We start from the raw sequence: 6337 nt of genomic DNA, 5'->3' as shown, positions 1-6337 counted from the left end.
ATTCCACTCTTCAGTATTTCTGAGCATCTCCTAGGCGCCTGGCTCTGTGCATGGGAACTGGGAAAATGTAAGGAACAGACATGGTTCCTGTTTTACTGAGGGGGCCCCAGAATCTGGTGGGTGAAACTACCCAAATGTGTATGTGGCAGACGTCATTTAAAGTTTCCAGAGGTGAGAGAACTTAAGATGTCCCCAGAGGAGGGAACGTTTTACGACATAAGGATGTTTGTCAGCCAAACAATATGGAGCAGCAGTCCAGGCGGAAACCAGGCTCAGGTAAACGGCAGGTGGATGGAGAGAGCTCTGGGGGAGTTTAGTGGATCTCCGGTTTGGTATAACCAAAGCACAGGCTGTTGTGTGCCTGGGGCTGACTACAGAGCAGGTTATAAGGCTACAGTTAAAAAGAAGCTGCCAGAACGTGAGGGGTTCTCCTTGGCAAGAGTAAACAATATAAGCTTGCTTCTCCAAGCCTAGGGAGTCCACGGAGTTTTAAGCTCTTGACCATGATCAGATCTGTTTTTTAGAAAGGAACCCCTGGAGGCACGGACTACCTCAGAGGCTACACACACCAGTCCTGGCAGGAAAACCTGACCAGAAGCCCCTGGCCAGAGGCATCAGAGAAAGGTGACTTCGTGCAGGAGACAATGACCAGGTCGAGTCCCAGGGAGACGGGGAAACCGGGAGCGGGGTTTCAGGCCTGGAGTGCGGCCGTGCGGGGCACACAAATGCCCAGAAGGTGGCGTGCGCCGGGGGAGGTGTGGAGGGCAGGGCTGCGCCGGCCACGGCTCGCCGAGCGGTGAGAACCCGCCGGCACCTGGGGAGTGACAGGAGCGGCGCAGGGGCGCGGAGAGAGCTTCCGCTCCGCGTGGGGCCCGCGTGCCCGGAGCCGCCCGCCAAGAATTTATGTCCCACGGCCGGATGCAGCTGTGCACAGCTGGGTATGCAAATGTATGCAAATTTACACTGCCCGAGCCTCGTCTCTAGGCACGTCAAAGGCTGGGGGAGGGGGCGCAGCCTGGCTCATGCTCTTCCGCTCCCCAAAGGGGTTCAGACAGGGTGGGTGGGGGCATCTTCCCCGCCCAGAAGGTCCCATCTCAAGACCCTGACGGTTGCTTGTGACGAATATGGGGTCCTCTCTCTGTCCCCTTGGTGACCTTTTGCACCCAGCCTGAGGTGCGGGGAGAGCGGCCCCTAGCAGCGCCGACGCTAGCTGAACCCCGGTGCTGGTGGTGCTTCTCCCCCTTTGAACGGGAAGCAGCCGCTGGGCGGGGGCTAATAATCCCACACCCAGGGCCTCAGAGCTGTCCCTCTCCACAACGCCCGGGAAGGGAAGGGAAGGGGAGGGTCGGAAAGCCTGTCTTCTTTCATCCCTTCTTTGCGATCTGTCCTTTCTTCCCATCCGCTTCTAGAGAACTCCTTCCAGACGTCTAACCACAGTCACACTTGCTACTGTTTCTGTTTTTCTTTTATTAAAAAGATTTTATTTATTTCACAGGCAGATCACAAGTAGACAGGCAGGCAGAGAGAGAGAGAGAGAGAGAAAGAGAATCAGGCTCCCCGCTGAGCAGAGAGCCTGATGGGCGGCTCGATCTCAAGACCCCGAGATCATGACCTGAGCTGAAGGCAGAGGCTTAACCCACTGAGCCACCCAGGCGTCCCTGTTTCTGTTTCTCTTCCCGTGATTTGGAAAGAAGACTCTATTCCGGAAATCCCAGTTGGGTTTTAAGGGTGTGGGGCTGGGGTGAAGGATTGCTGGGCACAGGTAGCCACCGAGCCCTCCCAGGGAACAAGTCTACCACAGGCTAGACCTAGAAGGGACTGTCATCACTCTGCTCTAGCCCGCTTTCCTTGCTGGCTTTTCCCACGACAGCCACAAGGGGTCTTCCTTGCGCCAAGAATGGGAAATCCAGCGCGTGGAGTGAGCGCAGGCGGGGACGCCTGGCGCAGTGTCCTCTCTGCGGTCCCCGAACACCAGACCTGCAGGCATCCGACTACCCAACCCTACCCCGGAGACTCGACCCAATCGGGGACGACCTTCAGCTCTCTTACCACGCGCCACGGACTGGAGAACGGCACTCCTGGATCCCTGCTTCTCCTTTCGTTAAGGCACTGGAGGAGCCAGAGGGCTGGGAGTCAAGGGGAGGAACTGGGACCAGACACATAGTAGGCACTCAATAAATGTTTTTGAGATGAATGAATGTGGCCGTGTCCTGTTTAGTAGCTGAGGGGAGGGACGAGATGACCTAGATGCGGTTGAGCAGGACCCTGAGAATAGGAGGGCTCCCTCCCGGGGAAACTGAGGGCATCTTTGGGCCCTGGCGCGTGGGACTTGGATATTGGTACAGCTGGGGAGGTACAGTACTGAGAAGGGGAAATTGGAAGCGCCGGAGCAGCCAATCAGAAACAACCTTGGACAATGAAAGGCAGGAGAAAAGAATCCAATCCTTAACAGAAGGCCTTGCCAGGATGGGAAAATGGGATATCAGTGCGGGTAAGGGACAGGAGGTATGCATTGCTTAGCTTAGGGAAGGAAAGTTAAGGCACTCACTTTCTTCCGTGAGGACAGAATTTGTTAGGCCTAGCTGCACCTGCAGCAGGAGGAATAGTGGTCAGACACCAAGAAGGACTTCCTGGCTGGAGTCCTACGGGGAATTGTGGTAGTGTAAGGAAATGATGACGTCGTTCTCGGGGTATAGAGACAAATTACCTGAAAACCTTATCAGGGGTGGTGGAGACAGGAGAGAGAATACAGAAAGCTAAAGGTTGGATGCAGGTACTAGAAACCTAGGTGAGGCGACTTCCCCTCCCCCACGGAAGCGGCTGCAGGGCTCGAGCTTCCGACCAGGTGCTCTCACTCTGTCCCGCCCACCCAGACAGACTCCTGGGTGGCCTCTCCACCCGCCCCCCGCCCGGAGCTTGCTGGGGGCCCAATCCTAGCCGGATGGGGCGAACTGTGTCTGGATGAGCCCGAGTCTCCAGCCGCAGGCTGGCGGCACCGACCTCCTCCAAGATTTGCACGTGGGCTCCCACGGCACTTCACCCGCCCGCCCACCACTTTGACGCGCACAGGGCACCTCCTGAAATGTCCACTTTGCACAAGGAAAAGGGCTCTTTCAGGAGGCTGGAGCTACTCGCGCCGGCGGGACCGGGAGTCCTTTCTCTCCTTTTGTTTCTTTTCCTGGGTGACCCTTCATCTGTGAACAGTGACCACACCTTGATTAGCACATAGTAGGGACATCAAATATAGCCTGCGGGGTGGAGGCCCGATTTTAAGTCTTGCACTTACTAACCGTGTGATCGCGCTTTGAAGCCTCCATTTCCTCATCTGTGAAATGGGGATGTACTGTCGTGTTCCCTTCCCAGGCGGTTGCAAGGAGGACTTTGTGAGGTAATGGAAGTGATAGCGTTTCGTTTCGTGCAAATTGTGAGCTGCGGGAGGTCAAGCCACGGAAGACACGGCGTGCAGAGGTATTTTCACATACACACATGTTGAGGCTCTTGGAGGTGCTAGGGTCCTGGAGACGATCAATGTAAAAGCTGGAGAGCCAACTGTTAGTGATGCTAGCTAGACAGGGACCCCAAGAATGAGACGACTGTCCCTAGGGTCCGATTTTCCAGGGCGAGACCCTGGTTTCCTGTGGGATTCTGGACGCGGCCTCAGAAGCCTGGGATGGGAGACCCCACTGTAAGCGTCCCGAGTCCCAGCTTCCAGACCCGGCTCCCAGCAGAGGGCGCCCAGGCCCGCACGGCCACCACCTGAAGCCTTCGCTGGGTCCCGCCCGCTTCCCGCGCGCCCTCTGCTGGCCACCGGGGGCACCGCCGCGCGGCCCCCTCCCCCCGTGGCCACCATTCGGGCAGGTTTCAGCATATCTGTCCTTCTGGTCACGCTCCCCTGCTGAAGCCTGACGGACGCCAGACGTCCGACTCTCCAGTCAGGCCTGACTCTTAACTCGCTCTACCTCAGCTCTCTGGAGGAGGGTCCAGTTCCATCTAACCCCCTGGAAGTGTGAGTTCATTAAAGTCCTAATGTTCCTGTTCATCTCTGTATACATGCTGGACAGAAGGCTGTGGGTAGCAAGGAAAATCTTAGCAGCCTCATGCTTATAGCCTGTATATGACTTAAGGAGGCTTGAAATCCAAACTGCCTGCTTCCAGCTCTCCCTGGCCACCACCTGGTCTCAACCTGTCAGCCCTTCAGGATCTCCCAGCCTAGACGTGCTTCAGCCTTCTAACTGAGCCCTCTGCCTACCTTCTGTCTTCTTCACCTTCCATATTCGTTTTCTAAAACATCAATCAGTGTAGGTCACTCTCCTACTTGAACCTCCAGTAGCTTCCCTTTGCCTGTAGGAAAGGGTCCAGACTCCTGCTCTGGGCCCCTGGGTCCTTAGCAACCTGGCTTCCTATTTCATCAGGTTACCCCCTTGCCTCCCTGCTCACTGTTCTCCAATCACTTCCTGCTCTTCTGCACCTCTGCACATACTTGCCATTTTCTCTTGGCAAATTGCTACTCATTTCTCCAAGCCCAGGTCAAATGTTCCCTCTTCTCTGGGACTTTTTTCTCTGACACCCCCAGGCAGAAAGTTTCTGTGCTCCCATGGATTTTATACACACTTCACTTCTGAAAGAGCTGGCACACAAGAGGGTCATTCACCAAGCAGACCTAGATTGGACTGCCAGGATGTACAAGGACAAATAAAAACCAGCTCTTGCCCCAGAGGAGCTCAAGTACTTGTGTGTAAGCGGGGGGTGGCGGGGGGGGGTAGGGAGACAGACTTGTGAATGCCCCGTGGTAAGTGCCATAAAAAAAGGAGAATCCGTGTCTTGTTTCTGGCCCTGGGCCTGGAAAATGGCAGAGATAGCTCCGCCTGTTTACCGACCGACTGGACACCGCAGTCATCTTCCTCCCTCACTGCTGGGGTGGGCTTCTCCTTCCTTTCCCAACCCCAGGAGACCAGCTGTCCCTTCTTTCTCCCTGTTATTTGCTCCCCTCCCCACTGGGAGGGGGCTGCTCCAGACCTTCTGGATTCTGGAGACCCAGATCTAAGTTCTGTGCAGAGCTCTATTTCTCAAGGGCCTAGAAACAGCTGGTAGGAGGAGGCTTCTCTCCCCTGCAGAGACCCCTGAGACACCCCACTTATTCTTGGACCCCACCCCAAGTCAGTCCACCCCCACTGCAGAACTCACCCCGTCCTTGCTTGTCTAGCCTGGGGCTTGGGGGCAAAATCATAAATTTGGGAGACAAGATGCGAGATAAAGATCATTTGTTGAAAATGGTGTCATCAATCACTTACTGGAGAGAACACATCCAGGAATTCCCCAAACCTGGGTGCTCAGCTACCCGCCCCCCCAATCTCCCTGTTGTGGCCCCCCACCTAAAAGAGCATAACCCAACCCATCCCCCAGACTTCCCTGGTCTGGAGCTTGAGGGCTGGAGGCTGGAGGTTGCCAGGCCAGTCTGTTGCAGTCCTTCAGTTGCATTCTCAGAAAGCCCCCAGGCCTTCCCAGCTCCTACCTTGGGAGGGTCTCAGGATGGAGAAGGCCCATGCCCCCACCCCTTCCCTGCCCATATTAATGATCACATTTCTAAAAGAGCCTGGAGGGGAGATTCCCAAACTCCTAGTTGCAGAGTTGCAGGCTGAGGATGAACAGATAAATAATGGCTTGCCAAATTAATTAATTATTTTATTAGCCTGAGTAATTATTAATCAGGTCATTAATCACCCAGCTGCACACTATGAATAGTAATTGCGTGGCAGTGGTGGGGGGCAGCCGTGGCGCAGGTTATGGCTCTAGGGTCTGTCAGCATCTGGACCTTCTCTGGGTCCTGGGAAGCTTTGTAAAGGTTCACAGGCCCTGTCGTTTGCCCTACCCTCACCCCTATGCTTAGAGGTCCGGAATGGAACCGGGTCTACTCAGATCCCTTCACAAGAGGAGGCACTAACTTCATCTTTCTCCTCCTGACTTGCAGGATTCAGACAGCTGCAGGACATGGAGGCAGGGACAGGCACACAGAGGTGGAAGGGAAATGAGAACTTGCACTTGGAAGTGTGTGTGCGTGCATAGGGTGAGGAGAGGGCGGACATGGTGGGGGAGATGGAGAGACCGGGGCAAGTCCTAACTGTGCCAGCTGTCCAACATTCTCAGTCTGACTGGTCAGGTAATATAGTGGAACGGTGCTGGGATTGACTCCAAGTTTCACCTTTGAACCTGATGCTTTGTCATGGTGTAGAGGCCACCAGACAGGGCAGAAGCCGGGGAGGGAGAGACCAGAGGAGGGAGGAGGAAGGACAAGGTAAGAGAGTCAGAAGATAAGAGGGAGGAGGGAAGGATGGATGTA

Source organism: Meles meles, chromosome 7 (assembly GCF_922984935.1).
Source record: "Meles meles chromosome 7, mMelMel3.1 paternal haplotype, whole genome shotgun sequence".
NCBI lineage: Eukaryota > Metazoa > Chordata > Mammalia > Carnivora > Mustelidae > Meles > Meles meles.
The sequence above is the reverse complement of the archived record's forward strand: the minus strand, read 5'-3'. Positions refer to the sequence as shown.